At 45.1% G+C, this 24,288-nt stretch overlaps 1 long non-coding RNA gene and 1 pseudogene across 2 annotated transcripts in view; one reads left to right on the forward strand and one right to left on the reverse strand.

The window, feature by feature from the left end:
- Nucleotides 1-2,680: 2,680 nt before the first annotated feature.
- The window catches only part of LOC136290725 (uncharacterized), a 68,088-nt gene continuing 46,480 nt past the window's right edge, over nucleotides 2,681-24,288 (reverse strand). The window contains exon 3 of one of the 2 annotated variants that reach the window (XR_010721340.1): nucleotides 2,681-3,771. This is a non-coding gene — a long non-coding RNA (uncharacterized lncRNA). Of the gene's footprint in view, nucleotides 3,772-14,421; nucleotides 14,626-24,288 lie in introns of those variants that run through there. The other variant, XR_010721341.1, reaches the window with a different exon arrangement.
- LOC136290469 (olfactory receptor 14J1-like) lies at nucleotides 7,048-7,961 on the forward strand (annotated as a pseudogene).

The raw sequence follows: 24,288 nt of genomic DNA on the forward strand, positions 1-24,288 counted from the left end.
TATGAGATACAAATCACTAAGGGTCATGTAGAATTCATGGGAAAAATCAGAACAGTCAGAAGGTCTGCACTTGGAAATAGGCACAATCAAAAAAAATCAAACTAAACCAGTTTGAATTTGATAATTTTTTACAAAAAGATAGAAGTTCAGTGCACATGATGTAATAAGAGTTCTGAAATTAGCTACACAGAAACTATATTCCTTTTAATACATGTTATGTGAGTATTTGGTTTCAAAATTGCATCATTTTTTTACTCTTTATTCCCTACTAAATACAAATCAATGACTCTTGTGCAATAACAGTAAAACTGGGTCTTTCGCCAGACTTTGTGGCCTCACACAGGGAATTTATGGAAACAACTTATACAAAGCATGGACTTAGCTCAATCTTCAGATTCTGGGTTAAATTATTTTTCAAAAAACATAAGAAAGGAGGAAAAAAATAATAGAATGGAAATGTATAGAACACATTTGATAAACTCAAAGTTACCTTTAATTCTCCAACTTCTACAAAGTTCAGCTAAATACAAAGATCCTCAATTTTGCAAGTGTGTCTTAAATACTGCAAGAATTCTTGCAAGCTAAACACAGTGTTATTCTATTACCATGATTTACACACATTATTACCTTTTCATTCTACTATAAAGGAAAAGAAAATACTTCAGACTACAATGCAGTTCTCTGTCTTCTTTTTAAATGGTTGAGACTGTTCTGGGCTGTTTCAATGCACACTCTGGAAACTCATTCCAGCAGTAAGATAATGGTTACTCTGTGCTAAAGTAAAATGTAAAACCCATCATTACTTGAGGAGATGATCTTTAAATGTATAAATCCTGACTGGCAGCCAGTTAGTTATCACCTTTACCACTTGCCCACACATTTGTTTTGGTTAATGTTTTTGAACTCCTTTTTCCTAAAGACCTAGTAGAACTTTATGAAATACAGTGACACAGAACTCTGACACAGTCCTTGTTACAAAACATGCCTCAGATGGCAATTACTCAAAAGATGCCATGAGCTCAACAAAACCTTCAATAAATACTAGAGAACTGAACATCTGCAGCTATTGTTTCAGCTGTAAATCTTGTGAATGCTTTTTACTGTAGCAACAAACTGCTAATAAATCAAACTTTCATTGCCAGAAACATATAAAGGACAGGATACACTTCATGATGTTTTCTCAGTGTCCTCCCTGAGCCCATGCACTCAGGCATATTGTTTCCAGATATATTTTATAGCTAGCAGTGATACACTGTCCCCTCTACCCTTTCCCTTGACTGATGAGACAGGGAACATTGACTGAATGCCATTACCTGGCACTACCTCCCTCTTGCTCAACAGAAATGGGAGGCTTTATGCTTACAATTCATATTAGATTTAGCAGCAACCATCAGCATTAATTGCACATGTATCATTTAACAAACACACTTCTTAAAAAAAAATCCCCATGAAGCAATTGAAGTGCTGTTCCTGCTACTGTGCAAAAGCAACAGTTTCCTGGCCTGCTTTTAATATGTTTATTAAATACGTAGGACTGACAGGTCAGCAGCAGAGAAGGACACTCAGTAAAGTCTCAGATTTTCAAAGTACTTTAAACGCTAATTCAATAAAATAGCACAAAAGCTAGACACTCTCAACATTAGTTTCCATATGTAAAAAAAAAAAAAACAAACAGAAATTATTCCTACAGTAAGATTTACAGAAGCATTCATATCACATATAGCTTTAATCCCTACTAACTACAAAGGTCACTTGGCTTGTTTTTCCTTTCACCTCCTGTTGCCACACTTTGCTCTGAACAGGGACACAATAGAGCCAAAGAGAAAAAGAGAAAGACCGATATTGCTTGACATCAACAGAAAAGCCGAACTAAACGAAAGATCACCAACCCTTATACATGAAGTCTAAAACTTCTCTGTTGGTGTTAAGTGGGTTTAAATTCAGGCTGAGGGGGGTTGAAGGTGCATGGCTTGTCAGCAAGCATGCAGCAGTGAGGGGCCAAAGCATTTGGGCAAAGCTGCCAGGCAGGTGTTTGCTCTTCACGTGCCCTACTGTGCTCTTGATCTCCTTACTCAACTTTCTCTTTGCTTCCTCATTTCTAGAAGGTTTGAAACCCACCATGCATCTGCAGCCTTCAGAAATGTAAAACTGGTGGACTAATGTGTAAATTATCAAAGGTTTCTTTGTCTCCACATCCTCTTTTTTTTTAACCAACACTGAAAAGGAAAGAGAAAAAAACTGTTCCACAGATAACTAACTTGTTGCCGTCTACCTCAAAGGTAAAGATGACATTATAACAATTTCTGTGATAAAGTTCAGCATAGGCTGTTGAGTCAGGGAAGACTGCAAATTCAAAGTTTATCCAAGAGATGTATAATTTGTTTTCTGGGATCTCAGCCTTTTGCTGGTGTTCCTCCTTAGCAAGTTCTATGTAGCTCTGCTGTTGTGATTTCATAGCTGGCCATCTGCCTTCTAGAAGCAGAGCCATCTAAAACTAAAGGAAAGAAACATCTCAGTAGACTCTCTACTAAAGACAGAGAAAAATATTTCAGTGCTAAAGATAGAGGAAAAGATTTGAGTACCAAAGACAGGAAAAAGATTTCAGTACAGAGAAGGGGGAAGAGGAACTGGAGAAAGAGATGACAATCTCATATAAAATTCTTTTTAAAACATAATTTGTTTTCTCAAAGTTTTAGACAATACATTCTATTGAAACACTTGTCATCACAAAGAGTATGAGATGTTAGAGGTCAACAGGTTTAGGAAACATGAAGGATTGGCCATGGTCACTAAATATAATAATAATAAACAGAAAATACTCATATGTCAGGAAGTGACTTAGTGCATAAAACTATTTTCACAGTTAAGAAGAGCTACATTCCAGAAAATACACTTTTGTGTAAACCATATTTCAGTTGAACATTTATTCCATTAAGTTCAAAAATAGCCAAAAGCACTTTCTATTGCCAGGAGATACATTAGTATCAATACATGACATGGGTTTCCAGACAACTTTTTAGTAGCTTTTCTTTGATTAAAGACACAGGTACAATGTTCTGAAGAAACTGTAAACAGCTGCATTACAGCAATAGATATGACTTCACACGGGGTTGATTATCTTCTACTGAGAGACTGAGTAAGTGACTGTAAGAAGATACCATTTTTAGGGAGTGCTGCCACTGATGTGTTGTTTGTTGGCATTTACTAAACAGACCAAAACAGGTGTATGTCTGGTTCAGGGCAGTTTAAGGGAAAGCTGCTTATTCTTTTACAAACTAATCCCTCTTCCCTTGTGTTCAGTCACATAATAGTCTGCAGTTCACAAGTACCAAATACTAGCTAGCATTGTAAAGATGGAATCAATAGCATAATCCTATTAAATTCCGCAATGCAGGCTACTTTTCAGATATATAGTGGAATCCTCTTAAATCGATTTTTTTTTTTTTTAATAAAAGGTAAGGTTATGTGAGGCTCTAGCTAGAAACCTAAAATATATTGTCTACATAATGCTCTTAAGATAGAAGTTCAGTCTGTTTTCCTCTGTACATTTTCAGTGTGTTGGCTGGATTGTAGCTGCAGTGATTTACTAGATGAACTTCCAAAACAAAACCAACACTTCCTTAGTTATTGCAACCATAGAACAACGAAAGAATTGATAACTTTTCTCACATAAGTCTTCAATGAGAAGTGACACATCCAAGTGCATGTAAGGTATTGTGATTTCATCCCAGCCCAAAACAGCTGCTCGCTTGCTCCCTCACCAGCTGGATCCTGGAGAGAGAATGGGAAGGGTAAAAGCCAGAAAACTTGTGGGTTGAGATAAAGTCAGTTTAACAGGGAAAAGCCACACACACAAGCAAAGCAAAACAAGGCATTAATTCACCACTTCACATGGGCAGACAGCTGTTCCACCATCTCCAGGGCAGCAGGGTCCCATCACAGGTAACTGACTTGGGAAGACAAAACCATCACTTCAAATGTCCCTGCCTTCCTCCACTCTATATTCTGAGCATGGTGTCACATGGTCTGGAATATCCCTTTGGTCAGTTGGGGTCACCTGTCCTGGCTGTGTCCCCTCCCACCCTCTCAGGCACCCCCAGCTTCCTCCACTGTGGCAGCACAAAAAGCAGAAAAGGCCTTGGCTCCATGTGATCCCTGCTCAGCAATGACAAAAACATCTCTGTGTTATCAACCCTGTGTTCAGCACAAATCCTAAACACAGCCTTACACCAGCCACTGGGAAAGAAATCAACTCTACCCCAGCCAAAACCAGCACGTTCCACCCCTATCTCATACTATTTACGTCGTACTAAGATCCCACACTATGCAATACAACTTCATTGCCTATCATCCCCCTTTCACTTCTTTACTATAATACACAAATATCGTTCACTTCATCTATGGAGCACTCCTGCAAAATATCCACAAAATGTCTATTGAATTCATTTAGTCCATGACTTTGGGCTGCTTCTGTAGTGATGGTCACTTGATGCCTTAAGTTTTAGTTTTCATGTTTTCCAGATTCTGTGCTGCCTAGGTGTGTAGTTCTGAGCCTCATATAAAGTGTTAGTAAGCTCTCTTCACAGGGTAGGTAGACAAAACAATCCTTTTCCAGCTTTAGACCAAGGACAATGATTACAATCTTCAGGGCCAAAAAGCATTAACAATGGAGAACTGAAGAGAGCAAACTGGGAAAATGGGACTTAATAATCTGAAGCTGTAATTGGACAATTAAACCCCAATAATGCAAAGGGACCAAAACTTATAAAAGTGTGAAACCTCGTGACCGGTCGTCCATTTTGTGACCGTCTTGGGTGTGGACTTGGCCAGGCTCTTGTCCTGCCCAAGAAGAGTACATCCATTAAGGCATTTTAATAAATACCTACTTTATTCTTCAACTCTGTCTAGTCTCTGTTCTAGGTCAGCCTCTATAGGCATCACACTCAGGACAGGAGAGGTGGTGTGTCACATGGAGATACTGGGCACCAGCTCAGGTCAGGTCACTATTGCACTGCAGCTATATCTTGTAAGGCTTATCCTCCACAGGTTTACTAATTCCTATAACTCACAACTCAAATCATGGCTTGCAACAATGTAAAGGTACATTCATTGCAATCTTCACCCCTGATCCTTGTGGGCCATGTTAATCTGGTTTAATGCAGCCATGAACTCCTCTTTTCCCCAGCCTGGCTGCAACAAAGGGTCCCTGCTATAGTCCCAGTATAGTCCATATCATAGTCTTCCATGGGCTGCAGGGGGACAGCTGCTTCACCATGGTCTTTACCACAGGCTGGAAGGGAATCCTTGCTTCCCCTGCTCCACTGGAGGAGAATCACTCCCAGCCCTTGGCACAGGAACCTCTGGATGCAGGACAATGCAGCTGCAGCTCCTGCAGTGATCTCCTAAAGCTGGAACATGCCAATGCCTACAGACTCTGTGAGTACATTCTCTGACTCTCTCTTGTGTAGAGCAGGCAGGGGTGCCCAGGGCTGCCCTGCAGAGCAAGGTCCTGCAGCCCAGGGTTATGTGCTGGGGCAGGGACTCTGCTGCCTGCCAGGGACAGCTCTCAGGCAGCCCTGGGGGCTTCTCACAGCACTGGGGGACAAGATCTGGGTGGAAGGAGACAGCTGGAAAGGCTTGGAAGTGTTCTCCTTGTGTGGTGAGGATGCTGCATTGCTCAGGTCTGCTCCCAGCATGACATTTAACTGCAGAACATTTCCAAGTAGATTATCCAGGGAGCACAGTGAGGAAGGGGTTGCATAAAAGGGAAAATCCTGTTTTATTAGTCTACTACTCTGTGTTTCCTGGATGGGAAATTGTACATAGATATTCATCTCTCAGTTCAGGTTTAGAAAAATAACCTTAATAAACCAGGCAGTGGCAGAAATCAGCACAGGGTCCCTTGCAGGCAGCTTCAGTGTCACTTTTCCAGCCTCCTCAGGGTTGCTCTGATGTTGCCATCAGAGCCTGCAGAGCCAGAGCGGCCCCTGGGCAGTGCCTGAGCTGGGAGGGGTCTGCAGGGCAGAGCTGAGCCCCCAAGGCTGGGCTGGGCTCTGGCAGCACTGGCAGGGCCCAGCCCTGGGCACAGGGAAGCAGCTGCAGGCAGGGACAGCTCCAGGCAGCAGAGCCCTGGGCAGGCAGTGCGGGGGGAAGTGCCACCAAGCTGTGCTGGGATATTGAAAGTCCTCTCCTAACTGAACTATTCCATGATTTCATTTTTTTACAGGATCTCCATGCCAAGACACCACAAATGTACCCAGCTCCCTCTGCCCTGGGCAGCTCTGGGCAAGGCAAGCTGGAGGCTGGGAATGAGCCGACTCTCCTCTAGCAGTGCCATGGACAGGACCCCTGGTGTGTCCTGGGGATGCCATCCAAGCTGTGAGCTGCCTCCAGGGGACACTGGGGCACAGGAGTGTCCTTGGTCAGGAGTAGGGCTGACACTCTGAGAAAGGCTGAGCCAGTTTGCTCTGCTGTGGCTCCCTCTGCTCTCAGCTGTGTCAGGCTGATTTTCAAGGGATCACAGTGACTGCCCTCGACCTCAGAAAGGGCAGCTGGGGACAGATGGAGTGACAGAGCAGCTCCCCTCACCCTTCACTGAGTTACAGCCAATGCTCTTGCACTGCACAGCTCTCTCTGATCTCCCTGGGCACAGCAGGAAACCCTCTCAAAATGCCTTTGGCCATCACCATTCCTTAGCCCTAGGACAGGAGATACTGCCAAGCTCCTCTGCCTCAGGAGCAGTTTGGGCTGATGAAGTCCAACCCCAGGACTGGCCCCTGTCCCTGTTCCCATGACCACACTGCTGCAGAGCTGAGCTGAGCCCTCAGTGTCCATGGGCAGAGCCCCTGCTTGTCACAGCCACGGGGCCAGATCCCAGCAGAGCTCCAGGCACAGGGCTGAAGGAAGGGCTCTGAGAAAAGGAAAACTGGGGGGCACAGAGCAGCAGGGGCAGGGCTGGAAGAAAGGGCTTGGACATTGCTCAGCAAAGTCTCCCCTGATTTGACACAGTGTCCTCTTTCAACAGGACTCCATGGCCAGAGTAAAGAAATGTCCAACAGCAGTTCCATCAGCCACTTCCTCCTGCTGGCATTGGCAGACAGGCGGCAGCTGCAGCTCCTGCACTTCTGCCTCTTCCTGGGCATCTCCCTGGATGCCCTCCTGGGCCATGGCCTCGTCACCAGCGCCGTAGCCTGCGGCCACCACCTGCACAGCCCCATGTTCTTCATCCTGCTCAACCTGGGCTCCATCTGCACCACTGTCCCAAAGTCATGCACAATTCCCTCTGGGACATCAGGACCATTTTCTACACGGGAGGTGCTGCACAGCTCTTTTTCTTTCTCTTCTTCATCTCAGCAGAGTATTTCCTCCTGACCATCATGTGCTACGACCACTATGTGTTCATCTGCAAACCCCTGCACTACAGGACCTTCCTGGGCAGCAGAGCTTGTGCCCACATGGCAGCACCTGCCTGGGCCAGTGCCTTTCTCTACTCGCTGCTGCACACAGCCAATACATTTTCCCTGCCCCTGTGCCAGGGCAATACCCTTGGCCAGTTCTGTGAAATCCCACACATCCTCAAGCTCCCCTGCTTACACTCCTACTTTAGTGAATTGAGGCTTCTTGCAGTTCGTGCCTATTTAGCACTTTGCTGTTTTGTGTTCATTGTTTTCTCCTATGTGCAGATCTTCAGGGCCATGCTGAGGATCCTCTCTGAGCAGGGACAGCACACAGCCTTTTCCACCTGCCTCCCTCACCTGGCCGTGCTCTCCCTGTTTTTCAGCACTGGCATGTTTTCCTACCTGAAACCCCCCTCCATGTCCTCTCCATTCCTGGATCTGACTGTATCAGTTCTGTACTCGGTGGTGCCTCCAGCCCTGAACCTCCTTATCCACAGTCTGAGAAACCAGGAGCTCAAGGATGCCCTGAGGAAAATGATGCCCAGATCTTTTCAGAAGCAATAAACTCCTCTCCTGCTCCAGATCCTTCAGAATGTAACTCTATACAATTTCAGACTGTTTTTCCTATTTGTCCATTTTCTTGTTGGTACCTTTCCTTATTCTTTTATAATGTGTTACTACTTTGTTATGTCAAAACTGACTTTCTAATGTCACAGACACCTCCTGTGAAGTTACAGCTAGCTCTGTGTTGTCACAACCCATTCAGTGATGTCACACAACCCCCTCAGTAATGTCACACAGTCACCCTGTAATGTCACAGCACACTCTATGACCTCACAGACAACTCTATGATATCATAAAGCCACAGCATGATGTCACAGCCTGCTCTGCAATGTCACACACTCCTCTCTATGATGCTGTAGCTGCTCGATGACCTCACACAACAAACTCTGTGACGACATAGCCCAATCTGTGGCCTCACACAACCTACTCTGTGCTTTCACACAGGCCCTTTCTGACATCACAGCTGCTTTGTGCTGCTGTGACACAGCCCCCTCTGGGACAGCACACAGCCCCTGCCAGTGCTGAGCCCCTGTGAGCTCTGTCTGTGCCCTGCTCGTGCCCCTGAGATGCCCTGGCAGTTCCTCAGTCCTGCTGGGCTGTGCACAGGAGCTGCTTCTGGGCAGAGCTGTCTCTGGGCAGAGCTGTCTCTCTGCAGAGCTGCCCTTTCCAGGAGCTGCCTCTGTGCCAGGAGCCCGGCCCAGCTCAGCAGCACAGACACAGCACAAGGACTTCAATGGCCCTCTTGGGGATTTGGTGCTGTTTGCATCAGACTCAATCTCTCAGAGTGTGCTCAAAAAACTTCTCAGGAATTCAAAGTGAAATTGAAACACTGAAGTTTCTTGTAGTTTAAGTGAGTTTCACTGATGACAGGACTGAAAAAGTGTCCCCGGGTTCCAGTTAGAGCAGAATACTGAAGGCACTAATGACAGGTGAGGACAGACACAGGAAAGGTGTCTCTGGTGCCGAGCAAACCTGGATGTGTTTCATAAATCCAATGGGCCAAGGCCTGAGCCCCAGCCCATGGCAAGGCAGATTCTGTCCCTCCCTCCTTGCTCAGGGCTGTTCCCAGGCAACTGGGATGTGGGGATGGGCAATGCCAAAGGCAGCACCATGGGGCAGCCCCTGCCAGGCTGCTGAGCAGGGACAAGGAGGCAATGAGGCCCCATGCCTGCAAGGGTCATTTGTCCCCTGCTGGCCTCAGGCCCAGGGCCAGCAGCCATGGCCAAAGTGCTGCAGGAGCTGGCTCTGTCAGGGCCTTGCAGCTGCTGCCCATCCCTGTGCCCTGTGCAGCCCAGGCTGGCCCACAGTGTCCCTGCCCTGCACCTCTGTCCCTGAAGGCTGTTGTCACCCCCCAGCCGCCCCAGCTGGCTGGCCCCTTCCTTTGCTGACAGCTCTGCATCCTGCCTGCATCTGCCTGGGCACACAGAGCCTTGGGCTTGATACCAAAAGTGTTAATTAAATTTTTTCGGTGCCTGTGAACGTTCAGCAGAGAAATAAGGAATTTAGGGGCTGCTTTCCGAGCAGGGAACAGTGGCAAGAGAAGAAGACAACATCTGACTCAAGAGTGCAGTGATAAAAAAAGCAAGGACTGAAACTGGGAACTTGGGGTAGGTTTTATGAAAATGGCTAAATTGTAATACACACTTAGCAAAAATATATAAGCAACACACTCTTAGAATCATGCATCTACATAAGGTTTGGTGTTATCCCCTGCTGGATCTCAGCCCTGAAGAATTGATGCCCTCTTTAACACCATTTTAGTATTAAGGAGTCTTAGTCTGATATTATGGAAATTTGGTAACAGCGTGGCCTCATGGACCCAAGGAGTCAACTGTGACACTGTGGAACCTCATGGAACAAAGGATCCATGGTGACACCGCAGAACCAAGGAGGCCGTTGTTGACAACATGGCCGCTCATGGAACCAGAAGTCCATTGTGACACAGCAAGGCCTCAGGGAACCAAGGGTCCATTGTGACACTCTGCAGCCTCATGGAACCATAAGCTGTCTTGGGTTTTGTAACAAAAAAGAAAAAAAAAAAAAAATTCTATTCCATCTGTTGAAATCCACTTGGGGAGGTGTTGTTTTTTTTTTTTTTTTATCTGTTGTAACTCCAGGAGGGAGGGTGCAATCGCCTTTCTGAAAACAAGCCAGCTGTTAAAACCAAGTGGGGTATTGTTTCTTAACTCTGCTCACCCTCCCATTCCCTCTGTGGGGATATCTTTTGTTAATGGGCCATTAAAGCTCACCAATGACATGACACATTACATCATCCCATGGTGAGATGCTCTACCCAGGGAGGGCGAGCCAAAACATTTTCATCTACATGAAAGGGAGCCACAAGTGTCACCAGTCATCCCAGTGTTCCAATGGGACTTCCAAAAGAAGACTGGACCCATCTCTGGACCCTTGGCTCCACAGCACCATCTCTGCTTCCAACAGGACCACATCTGCCACTCCAGGAGGACTTACCTTTGGACTGCTTCCAACACCCTGACCAACAGGGTGTCAGGTTGTATTTCTGACTCTGTCAGGGTTTTCTGGGATTTCTTGTTTGTTTGCTTGCTTCTTGTTGTGTACTAGATTTGTATTTTTAATATCCCTAGTAAAGAACTGCTATACCTATTCCCAAAATCTTTGCTTGACAGCCTTTTAATTGCAAATTTATAATGATCTGGAAAGGGGGAAGGCCCTTACATTCCAAGAGACACTCCAGTCTTCCCTGGCAGATACCTGTCTATCTAAACCAAGACACAAGCCCTTGTGACACAGCAGGGCCACCTGGAGCCAAGGGGCCATGGTGACACTGCAGATCCAAGGAGACCTTTGTGACCCTGAGGAACCTCATGGAACAAAGGGTCCATTGTTACACTAGGGGACCCTGTGGAACCATGGGGACCATTCTGATACTGTGGTGCTCCATGAAAAAAAGGGGCCATTCTGATAGTACCAAGAGGACAATTTTATTACAGTGGGGCTTCATGGAACCAAAGGTCCATTGTGACATTGCAGGGCCTCACAGAACAATGGAGACCATTATGACACTTTGGGACCCACTGGATCCAAGGGGACCACAGTGACACTGCAGAGCTCCATAAGAAGGGTCCTCTCTGACACCGTGAGAAAGGAGTGACATTGTGACACTACAGGGCATCATGGACCTTAGGAGGCCATTTTGAAGCAGTGCAGCCTCATGGAACCATGAAGACCATGATGTCACTTTGAGGCCTCATCTAACCTAAGGACCACTGTGACACAGCAGGGCCTCATGGAGAGTTGTCCCCAGTAGACTGAAGTGTGATCGCACTTGCTCCCTTTCAACACCAGCATGAGCACAGTAACCTCCAGTATGATCCTTGTCACATGCCAGCACTCCCAGAATGGTCCCAGGATAATCCCAGTTACCTCTGAACCCTATCAGTATGGTCCCAGCTGCCTCCAGCTAGATCAACCCCATCAGTCCAAGTATGATGCCATTTGTTTCCCATGTGCTCCCAGTTTCTCCCCGTCACCCCCAGTATGGGGAATGATGTGCAGGGTACGTTCCCAGTCACTCTCAGGTAGCCCCAGTATCAGTCCCATCACTCCCAATATGACCCAAAGATGAGCCCAGTGTGGTCCCAGTCACTACCAGTTTGAACCAGTTGCACCCCACATGGTTCCAGTTGCTCCCTTTCACCCTCACTTTTGTTTCAGTCAGTGCCAGTCTCACCCAGTGTACCCCAGTTCCTCCCAGCATCCTCCCATTTGCTCACAACCACTCTCAATCAACCTCAGTGTAGTCACACTCACTGCCAGTATGATCCCAGTCACCCCCAGCATGCACCTAGTCACTCCCAGTTGCTCCCAACTGGCTCTTGGTCACCCTCAGCATGATCCCAGTCACTCCCAGTATATCCCAATTTCCCCCAACATGGCACAATTGCCCCCTGCAGGCTCCTCACTCCCAGTATGAACACAGTATTGACGCCTTAAGATTTAGTTTTCATATTTGCAGATTTGCATTCTGTACTGCCTATGGATGTAGTTCCAAGCCTCATATTAAGTGCCAGTAAGCTCTTTTCACAGAGTAGGTTGACAAAACAAATCCTTTTTCTGCTGAGACCCAAGGATACCTTTCAGGTCCAAAAGCATGAACAACAGTGGACTGAAGGGAGGAATAAGGAGGATGAGACCTCATATCTTGAAGCTTTAATTGGACAATTAAACCCCAATATGCAATGGATCAAAACTTATAAAAGTGTAAGATCTCATGACTGGGCAGCCACTTTTTGTGACTATTCGTGTTCCACCCGGGGTGCAGCCTTGGTCAGGCCCTGTCCTGCCCAGGGTGGATCCTGGAGGCCTTTCAATAAATACCTACTTTATTCTCCAGCTCTGTCCAGTCTCTGTTTCAGGTCAGCCTTCCAAGGCATCAGTATGATCCCAGTCTCCCTCAGTGTGATCGCAGTACCCCCAGCATGGGCCCAGCTGCTCCCAGCCTGATGTCAGTACAAACCCAGTACAATTCCAGTCACTGTATGATCCCAGTACAAACCAGTAACTCCCAGTGATGCCATTTCTAGAGAACCTCCTCCCGCTGCATTCTGACCTGTCCCAGCTCTATCCCCGCTCCTCTCATGAGTTGTGAGATGTCCAGGGAACAGGGGAAGGAGGATGAGGAGGAGCAGCGAGGGAGGAAGAGGTCAAGAGGCAGCAAGAAGCGGGGGGAAGAAGAGGAGAGGAGGGACCGGGTGGCTCCAGCACTCCCTGAACCCGCAGCCCCCAGGACCATCGGCCCCAATCCCACAGGTTCCCAGGGAGGGAGAGCTCGCCCCAAATATCCCAGGGGGAGTCCCTGGGTTTGAGTTTTTTGGGGGGCATGGTTGGAGCTTGCAGGGCTTCAAAGCTGAGCCGCAGATGCCCCTCGGAGGGACATGGGGGTCCCCAGGAGGTGTTTTTGGGGGTTGCTTGTTCCCACACAAGTGCTTGGAGCATGGGAAGAGCTTCAGCCGGAGCAACACCCTGATCCGTCACCAGATGATCCACACTGGGGAATGGCCCTACAAGTGTGGGCAATGTGGAAAGGTCTTCAGCTGCAGCTCCACCCTCGTCACCCACCAAGGCATCCACACTGGGGAGAAGCCCTACGAGTGTCCAGACTGTAGGAAGAGGTTTCAGACCAGATCAGATCTCCTCGTGCACCAGCAGATTCACAGAGAGGAGAGGCCTTTCTGCTGCCCCGACTGCAGGAAGGCTTTCAAGGACAACTCTACCCTCATCACCCACCGGCACATCCACACTGGGGAGAGGCCCTACGAGTGGGGGGAATGTGGAATGAGCTTCAGCCAGAGCACCCACCTGATCCGCCACCAGAGGATCCAAACCAGGGAATGGCCCAACGAGTTTCCTGCTTGTGGGAAGAGCTTGTCCAGGAGCTCTCACTTTAACAGACACCAATAGAGCCACCGGTAAGGGAAGCCCTTTGAGTGCCCCGATTGTGGGAAGAGTTTCATGCCCTGCTCCAACTTCATCCCCCATCAGAGGACTCAAATTGGGCAGAACCCTGGTGACCCACATTCACTGTGATCTGCACCGGGGAGACTCTGGGCGGCTGGTCTTTTTGTTTGCTGGTCCCTAATATTCTTTTGATTCATCTTAAAACAGAGAAAATTGGAGTAAAAACAATAAATTCATCAAAGGCATCTAAAGCCTCACTTTTTACTAGTTTTTCAAGGGAATATGGAATTTATAGGGATACTTGGAAGGATTTGGGGTTTTGGGGATAGTTGGTGTGGTTCTCTCCATGTCTTAGCAGTCAAGACAAGAGGGTTTGATATATCATCTCAAAACCACTCAATGCCACTGAAAAATCCTCAATCCCACCCCAAAATTACCCAATTCCACAGTCCCTCAGGGTGGGATGGGGTTGGAAGGGGATGGGGCAAAGTGGGATGCAAATCAGGAGGGGTGACATGGGCATTGGGTGAGGCAGAACGGGTGGGATGGAGACTGGGAGGTGTGAAATGGGGGAAATATAGCTTGGAAAACGGCTTTTGATGTCCAGGAGGGGTGGGATGGGTTGCGGTTGGAACTGGGGAGGTGGGGTGGGGTCTGGAATGAGACAGCCAAAGGTTGGGGATGATAAGAGAGGAGGAGCCCATTACTAAGTGAGCTTTTAGATATTCCCTGTTCCTGAAGAAATTTTGGAATATCCCACATTTCGGAGGCAGTTTTGGGGCAGTCCCCAACTCTTGGGGGGTTTCCTGAGAGCAGCTCTATATGCAGCCCCATTGCCAGGGGTGGTTGCCTCGGGCACCAGCTCAGAGCTGTAGCCAGAGTCTGTTGCCTCGGTGCTGGAGAGCAGAGAAATTATGAATGGCCCCAAACATCTCCAGGGTGTGTTTAGGGGCCAGGGAAAATTCTGCCTAGGTGGGGCAGTCACTGCCCCAGCCACTGCAGCATCTGGTCCAGCCCCAAAGTGGCTGCCAAGCCCCTGGCACCCCAAAAACCCCACCTGTGAGAGGGACCAGAGTAGGTGAGGCTGTGACACGGATGTGACACTGACACGTCCCACGGTCCTGGAGCTCCCAGCAGCTGAGATGGTGCTGGATCCAAGGGAGACTATGGATCTCTCTATCCCTCTCTCTCTTCTCCTGTTTTCCTCTTCTCAAAACCTGGAGGACTGGAAGTTGGGCAGGTTAGAGCGTGCTCAGTCAGTGTTTTGTGAAATGATTCACTGTAATTCCATGTTGCTTTAAGATTTCCCTAGTACCTCATTCTCGGAAGTTTGCATACAAAGTTTTTTCTCCACCCTCCTGAGAAGTTGTTTTCTCCCATGTGCTGCCCGAGGGGATCGAGGTACCTTAAGGACCTTTCCAACAGCGGCCGAGCCAGCTTGGGGCACAGCAGCAGGAACTGCAATGCTGAGCAAGGCCTGGCTTGGCTGGAGGGAACAGAAAGCCAGCAGAAAGCCCAGGCCTGGCACAGCAGGGCCTGTCCCTCCCGGCGGGCTCGGGGCTGCTTGTGGGGCAGGGTGATGGCAGGGGCAGCCAGGACAAATGGCATCAACCTGCGAGCCCTGCCAGCCTCCGCAGGGAGGGGCCAGGGAGGAGCAAAGTGCAGGCCCTGAAAGGAAAGTTCCTTCTGTGGGGCCTGTACCGGCGCTGCCAGAGCCCAGGGGACAAAGGGCTGGGTGCCTGTGGCCCTGGCAGCCCTGCCCAGCCCTTGGCCATGCGTCCTGCAGGCTGTGTGTGTGCCCCTGTGCGTGCTGCTGTTGTGCCCTGGCCGGCTGCACATGCCCACCTCGCTGTCCCCCCCAGCATTTCTCAGCCCAGCATTTCTGTGCCCTCCCTGGGCTCCCTGCACCCAGCGCTGCCGGCTCCTGGCACATGGCCCAGCCTCACGCTGGTACACCTCCTGCTCCAACGTGGATCCTTCCCACAGGCTGCAATTCTTCACAAACTGCTCCAGTATGTGGTTCCCTGTGAAGTCACGAGTCCTGCCAGCAAACCTGCTCCATTCACAGTCATCTCATGGGGTCACATCCTCCTTCAAGCACCCACCTTCCCTGGCAGGGAGTTTCCATGGGCTGCAGGTGGATCTCCTCCACTCAATCACAAGTCACAATCTCTTCAACACAAGTTCAGACCTAAGTCCCAGCCTGTCCAGCACAGCAACTCAGACAGCAGCCATGCCCCAGCCACCTGCCAGCCCAGGCACATCCATGGCTGTTATCAAAACACCCCAGCCACAATACAGTGAGGTGATAAGAAGTACAGCACCACAGCAAGGAGTGAAAGCCACTAACAAGCACTGGACTCTAATAGACAGTCGTGGAAAGAAGCCCCATGGCAAGCACAGGAGCCTGCTCATTACTGGCTAAACAGCACTAGCACGCATAAATTCAGTTTGCTACATCCCATCAGACCTGTCATTTCAAACCCTTTGAGCCTATCACTGGGCACCAAATCAGGCTGTTGGGGTTTTGGAGCAATATTCCCCAGTTCAGTGTCCCCACTGTGAATCTCCCCACACCACCGTCCCCCTCCACTGTGACAGGATGGAGAGATCTGGAAGCGCAAAAGCAAAGAAAATGGGTTGAGAAAAGAGCACTTTGCTGGAAATAGCTATGGGATAAGAAAAAGAAAACAGTCACAGTAACACTACTAATGACAGGGTAAAAGACACAATCCACACATAAAAAAACCCTGATAATAGATGTACCAATGGCTCTCTTCATTGCATTTTCTTGACCAGAAGGAACCCTTTCTTCCCAGAAAATAGTCCTTTTTCCCTGCCAAAAATGTAAGGGGTATAGAATGACCTCTGGGTCCTAGCCATGTCCCCTCCCAGCTACTGCAAAAGAATTAACCCTGTCTTGGCCAGAACTAATGCCTTGGGAAGGCTGACCTGAAACAGAGACTGGACAGAGCTAGAGAATAAAGTAAGTATTTATTGAAAGGTCTTTAGGATACACCTTGGGCAGTACAAGAGCCTGGACAGGGCTACATCCAAGGTGGACTTAAAATGGTCACAAAATGGACAATGGGTCACAAGGTCTCACACTTTTATAAGTTTAGATCCATTTGCGTATTGGGGTTTAATTGTCCAATTATAGCTTTGGGTTGTGAGGTTCCATCTTTCTTGTTCCTCGCTTCAGTCCACCCTTGTTTGGGCTTTTGGGCCTGAAAGTTGTCCTTGGTCTTCAGCAGGAAAAGGATTTGTTTCGTCTCCCTACTCTGTGAATAGGGCTGATTAACATTTAACATGAGACTCACAACTATACCCTTACGCAGCACAGAATCTGAAAAACATGAAAGCTAAAACTTATGGCATCAGAATCAGGACAGTTATTGACACCTATTGCCAAAATTCCTTTACTAACATGTTGGGGAAGATGAATCAGGGAAACCTTATAAATATGATTGTTTAGCAAAAGATTCTGAAAATATGAAACCTATAATCGAAATACAAATAGAAGCTTACTTTGAGTTGTAGGATACCGAGTCTTAGTTACTATATAACCTGAAAACAATAGCCTAGCCAGCTGAAGAAGAATCCCTTTTGATTGAACAATACCTTTCTGCTGGCTAAGGAACCAAAGGTCAATGTAGCAAAACAGGAAAGTCTAAAGAGTAGTTTTTAGAGTTTAAAATATAACATAGTATGGTAATGTAGTAGTTCTTATAGGCTATATGTAGATTCTATAGGATTTTGTGTCTTGTATTGGTTGGTCACTGTAAATTAGAATATTCATCACAAAAGAAGATATAATGCATTGTAACAAGGACCTCACTCTCTATTCCCTGCTCTCTTACTTCAACCTCTCTTTTCCTAGCTCTTACTTCTACATCTTTTAGCTCTTGCTTCTTTCCCTGCTCTCTTGCCTCTTTTCCCTGCTCTCTGACCCCTGCCACCTGGCTCCCTTCTCTCTTAACTCATACCCCCCTTGCTCTTCATCTCGCTCTCTCTGGGACTTCCCTTCAGCCGAGGCTGGTGGCTGAAGGCAAGGCCCTTTTCTCCCACGACCCATGCAATAAAACCACATATTCTAGAATATCTCAGGTCAGCAGAATTCCTTCTCCCTGCCATCCGCGGATGTTCCTATACCAACACAATCAGATTGTTACTTCTTTTGAAAATTAGTGCTAGAATATACTTAAACATCTTTCTGGATATCTCTCTTACAGTTTACTCGATTGCAAACTTTGTCTGCTCATATTTGAAGACTGGAGGATCTCTAAATCTCTTTTGAAAAAAAAAAAAAATCATGTTTGAACCAATAGGAAGATTTAGAGCCTTTCCCTGCAGGAATATAGTAGGGGTGTAAATACCACCTGTGACACTAGCTACCTGATTCTTGAACCAACAAAAACAAATATCATCTACTGCCTAGTACCCAGTCCACTGCAGGGTGTGTTATGGTGATAGTTGCTGCTGGGCAGACTGAGATTTCCAGCTGTATCAGCAGAAGATGATTTATCTAGCAAGTCATGTCATAGTTCACACATATTCCAGGAGACCCAGATATTTGTCTTGTGTCTTTCAGGACAAAGAAAGTACACAGAGCAACTTAAGAAATTCTTTCTCTATTTTCAGGGAGAAGATCTGTAAATGTTCTGCTTCCTACCATTCTCTGTACCACAAACACTTCTCAGTTGTGCATCTGTTGCAGATCCTGATGCTATCAGCAGTTGTACCAAAAAATTAGGGCCTTTACAGTACCTTGACTACCTTGAGAATCACAAAAATCTATAGCTACAATTTGCAAGTCAGAAAATCATAGCAAGTCTTATAATCAGGATGATAAACCAACATTGCCAAAGAGATGACAGATTTCTCATTTCTCCAGCCGATAAGTGTACATACTCAATGTTTTCTAGACTAATTTGATGCATTTTGTAGATTCATTTTTATCGCTAACTTTATACAATATCAGAACTCCTGTATTCACAAGTCATCAGCAGCATCCCTCACATGTGCAGTACTATCTAGACATCTTCTCTGAAATGGAATCCTGGGAACAGACAGGAGCTGAGGGTCAGGCAATGCCTCTGCTTGACCTTCTGGTGCAACAGGGCCACAAAGGAGCCGGAGAGAGCACCCAGAACCCTGCCTTTGACCCATCCATCTTCCACTTTTTACACGAACCTCTCAATAGATCCCAACATGTTACAAAGGTTCAGGACTGACAGGAGGAGGGGGAAAAAAAAGCGCAAGTGTAGCAGCCTCATTAGGATTCTGCTCTCAAAGGCTCCACACAGCTTTGTCTTTTGAAGAGAGAAAGCAGCTTAACAAGTCAGCAATAGCTTGGTCCTCCTCAGAACAGCTATGGTAACAGTCTTCAGCGCACAAGCACGTTTCTTGAACTACTTTCCCAAGTCCCTGCTAATGCAAACCTGTGGAGTGAAATAAATGCAAGACAGCTCTTTTGTCTCCCTGGGGTTTTTTAAACACTCCACACGACAAGTATATCACTCCTGCTTCCTGTCTTTTGCCTTTGGTTAAAAATTATTCATTAAAATACACATTTCTGAGATTAGGGATGAATAGTTCATGCAACTAAATCCACAGAATCAGTTGCACAACTGCAGTCAAAGTTAACCAAAGATTTCAGAGACTTTGTTCTCGGGAAGCCAGTTGGCAATGCATTTTGACATGTACTTGTTCAAGCCCTTGAACCAACTTTTTATAGTTAACAGCAATGGCTCTGGGGTGGTTACACAATTATGCTAATCAGGGGCCATAACAAAATCAATTTACCCACCCCCCCAAAAAAAAGAATTGTAGCTCTTCTCATTTTTAGAGACTGGCAGGCAGAAGTGTTGATTTTCCCCTTCACTCCCATTTTCTCTGAAAATCAGGATAGGAACCTCTCCCAGCACTTAGCTGTCCTTACTCCTTACTGAGTAAGGATACCCCTTTTCCTTACTGGAGTACCTGCAGGGAAGTGCTCTCACTGGGACTGGGCAGCCAGTGATGTTGCTTCAGCAACGTCATTGCTACTGCATCAAGGCAAAAAAAAATTAACAGCAAAAAAAGCACAACCAGAGAAACAAAATGACTTAAGCACTGTCATATCCATGTTTCATACTAAAACTGGATGGACTGCTGCTTCTTTTGCCTTGCCTAGCCTGAAGGAAAAGATATGATTCTGTATAAGCAAGGGGCAGGCTACCTCAGGCAGGTCTGACAGGTTATGTAATCCTCCACAGGAATTTGATCCCTTCTGTACAGTTTTCAGCTACTGAGCTTCAGGGTTCTATTACAAAAATCACTAAGACATTAAACATTTGCTTTAAAACCTTTCTGCTGTACTGAGCCCTGGCCATAAAGGGTAGGAATCATAAACTTATTTATAAAATGTCAAAAAAACCAGATGCATTTCTGATTAATAAATCACAATAGAAGTGCTATTCTTGAGAGTAAGTTATTGAAAACCACAAAGAAAACATCAGTTTTTGAGATTTCTGCTGGTAAAACCTGTATGAAATTGTACTAGGATATTGATTTGTCCCAATCCTTATACATACCCAAGTTTCTACAGTGTGGAATCAGGGTTGAAAAGAAAGTACTTACAAATTAATACACATTTGCTTCATACACAATTCTAAACACGAGGCAAATCCAGCCTTTTCTGAAGGGCTGATAATGCCAGTATTGTTTCCCTTCTCCCTGCTCCATCCCTTTGCCCCTGTGAGAGATTTGAAATAAAGAAGCAGAAACCATACTAACCTCCCAAAAGCACACCACTGACCTAGCCAGCATAGCTTCGCATATGTAAAATCACACGTTTTATTTATAAAGCATAGGAAGTCCTAAGCATTTTAGAAAGTCTCAAAATGACAAAAGCCAAATAAATATACATGCTTAGGGTAGCACATGCAGTGTTCATTTGAAAGATGCTCATGGACTCAACACTTCAAGAAATCCATGAATTTCTAAAACACATCATTCTTGCCCTTTGAACAGAGACAGAGAGACAAACTCAGAGCAGAAAGTCTTTCAACACCCCTGGAAGGCAGAGGACCATTTAGAAACAGGGGCTGGAAAGCCCCCAGCGCAGGACACAGCAGTAGCACCAATTTCTCTGAACAGCAAAGAGCTCTTTGGAAAGGAACTAGAGGATTAGCAAGTCTGATTTCTCATGATTTGAACACTATCTACTTAAGTTTAGTAAAAGTAGATAGAGGCCTACACACCCCAGGTATAGGAACAAATTACAGCATAAAAACCTTCACTCTGGATGACTTGAAGGTCAGCATAATTAACAAAAAGTATTTTGATTTCTTTCTTCCCTCATCTTTACTTTATAAGCAGAATAAATTTTAAAAAATCCCTAACCTGGAACAGCGATATGTTTTCTATCAGACACTGACAAATTGATAGGGAAGGGAGAACAGCCACATTTCTGAGATCACTTTGTGTTATTTTTACATGTACAAGAGAAACGTCCATGATCTAAAAGTATTATACAGAATATGACTGATTTAACTGGTGCTACTGAGACAAAGAAAATAAATCACCTTGCATACTCAGTGAGTTGTTCTAGATACAAATCATTGGGAGATGTTAAGAACTAGGTGTGGCAATCAAAGAGAGCTCTCAAGCAGGACACAATTATGTGGGTAAAAAGAACAGGAGGTCCCAGTGTTCCCCCACCGCCTGATGGGACAAGGGCTTTGCAGTGCTTTGGTCAAGTGTCATTACAGAAAGCATTTTCAGTGGAACAGTTCTGATATTTAAAAGGAAAAGGGGGAAGGTGTTCTTGTAAAGACCCATTTTGCAAGTACTGCTGTTTTATGTTGCCCTTTAAGAGTAGGCAGAGAAGGGGAGAAGAAAATTGATGATTCAGATATGAGTCTGAATCATTTTTTTTCCCTGGAACTACACCTAGAGAACAGCATTGAGCCTGCTGTATTAAGGGTTAACATCACAATATAACTCCTACACATAAATATTTCTAATTTGTCACCTAAATTCTCTAATTCAAACATTTATAGTGCCTTTAATCCAAATTATTAATTATCACCATAACAATCTAGTGGGGAATCTGATCTGCAAACCAGCATGGTTCTAGAAATACCCATGAAAGCCTATGTGTGTGTGTGTGTATACATGCACACATATGCAGCTCCACCTGACCCAGCACATTTTGCTTTTTGATGATTCATTAACACAAACCTAATCAAAAGCATATTTTGCTCTCAATTATACACACTTATATTTATTTTTTTAAAATATTTAAACCCAGATTTTTTTCCACACTTACAACATCTAACACATTTTTTTCCTCTTCACTCTATGGAAGAAAAATACTTATATCTATAAAAATGTGTATGTCTTTAGTAATCAGAACATTTTCAGCTAATTGGCAAATACAGAGTCTGTTATTCAGAATTTATTAAGCCCAAATTAATAGGCATGAGAGGGGAGATTTGGCTTTATAGGGACCAGGCTCACATTCCACTGAACAGAAAGTGGTTTGCCTGAGTCATGGACTTCAGAATTTAGCCTTTGAGTAGCACAGTGAAAGAGCTATGAACAACTATTGTGTCAAAATTTTGTTTGGAGAAAGCCCAGAAGGTTCTTTTTGTGTAATTCGTGTAAGTCTTGAACTTCTGACATTCATCAACACAGTGCCTACATACCCTACAAAACAAAATCTTATGTCATGCATCATTAGATGATTTCACACTGCTCCAGTCTGGCTCACTGATGTTAAACACTGTCTTGGAAAATCTCTTTGTACCATTTGGTAGTCTCAATATCACTCACTTGTACAATGAGTCAAAGATAACTTACACTGTAGTCCAAATAATTCTTAAACTATACTTTTTTTTTTCTCCATTTGTTTTCTGTACTTAATTTACAATTATTTTGTAAAGAGTCACAGACTGTCACCTAAGCGTAGGAGAGGTTATGTCCCCTGCTGACTTATTGAACCAAAAAGGTCAAGCAGGCTCAACCAAACTTTATGTAAGTCCAAAAGTCAGGGTATTTGGCTGGTTTCTTCCTCAAGCCATCAGAATCCTAATCCAAAACCAGCTCACACTTAAGGAGGGATATTCTTGATAAACCACTGGCTGCTCAAGACTCCATAAGAGTGAAAGGCAACCTACTGAGGGAAGGGAGACAAAGTTTTCATTCTAAACAATTTGATTTTAAAAAGCATTAATTATTTTCACTAACTCAAAAGTATAGCCATGATTGTTACCTTCTTTGGAGTTTTATTCTGCCTACAGCTGCCATGCTATCAGAGATGGGAGGAAAATCTCTAGAGGAAGGACAGGACAACAGGTGACTCACCCTGACTCCCTGTCAACACAGTGGCCTGTTCCTACTGATAGGAAAATCTTCTATAATACAAATTACTCCAGGAGTTTGCGTTCCTCAACAGATAGTGCAGCAATGCAACTAAAGCTGAGTAGACAGAGAACAGAAGAAGTTATTTTAGAACCACAAGAAATCATGTCATTTTAAATTTTGCTATATTTCTGCAGAAGGCTTTACATCACGTCTAGTGTAACTCACAGCTTGACTCTCCCTATTTCAACTGTCCTACTTTATAAAATATTCAAATTCAGGGAGACAAATTATTTTAAGAGCTTGGCTAGAATGAAGGAATGCTCAGAAAATCACAGAAACAATGAAATTAATAATTTCCTTAATTCAACTTTACTAACACAGAAGGAATGATTTCCTTTTTTTTTTCCTAGGTTTAGTGCACAACATTCCTAGGCTTGAATTGTCGTGGAGTTTTGTTTTTCTCCTTTGTAAGGGAACACAAAGTGACAGCATCTCTCATGGCATATGTGATCAAGTATAAGTTGCTCTCCCATATCCCTACCTGCTCTTCATTATGACCAGAGCACAGATTTTTGACCCTGCTCCAGAGGATTTTTGTCTTCAGTAATGAAACTAGTTAATAAGCAGGTCCCTCATTGGGTAATGTATAATGGGTGAACACAGCTCACTACACTCTCTTAAATTACATATTCAGTTGACTACATTTGGATGCATTCGATTTTTTTCTTGCATCTTTCATTCTTGTTTCAGCTCAGAATTAAAACTGAGTCCATACACATTTCCTAAATGCTTTAATGAGGGTGGGTAGCCAGTGGACTATCAAAAGGTTACAGAAACTGTTCTTGGCTCAGTTTTATCCCTCACACTCACATTTGTGTCCAACCAAAGGCCAAGGTCTCTCTAGTACAAGGATTTGTCACTGATCCACAACCTTCACATCACACATTTGTGCCAAGAGTGTCCCTGCTTCTTCCATCCATGCAAAGAAAAATTAAAAGAAAGAAACACAGTTGCCTACTGGGAGACCAAAAGAACCTTACACATCCTCATTAGGGTTCTCTCTACTTCAAGAATTGACAATAACCCCCATAAGTTCTGGCTCTTCCCTAGTCCTTCTTTAGGAAGCACTGCAGCTAGAAGATCTCTTTTTTTTTTTTTTTACACTGACTAATGATTTGCAGAGGTTCGACTTTTTTTTTTTTTCTTTTTGAGCTAATCTGAGACAATTTAAGATGAATTAACCCAAAGAAGAATTATTTCTTTGACAGCAATTTGAAGAAGCTCTCCAAACACTGAAACATAAATTTGCTGCTGGTCAACTACAACAATTTAAAACAATATATTTTGTTTTGTTGCTCAGTTTAAATTATTCCACAGGGTACAGTTTATCAACCTTAAAATTCTTTAAAGCAAAATCAATATTATCACTACAGCCCAGCAACATATTTTATCATCTGTGGTAGACTCTTCAAAGAAACAACAGTCACTAGACGTTAAGACTGGAGGAGGAGACAGTCCCTCCTGGAACATGTTTTAA

This window comes from Chamaea fasciata, unplaced genomic scaffold, assembly GCF_029207755.1.
Source record: "Chamaea fasciata isolate MVZ Bird 193981 ecotype frontalis unplaced genomic scaffold, bChaFas1.0.hap1 SCAF_6, whole genome shotgun sequence".
Taxonomy (NCBI): Eukaryota; Metazoa; Chordata; class Aves; order Passeriformes; family Sylviidae; genus Chamaea; species Chamaea fasciata.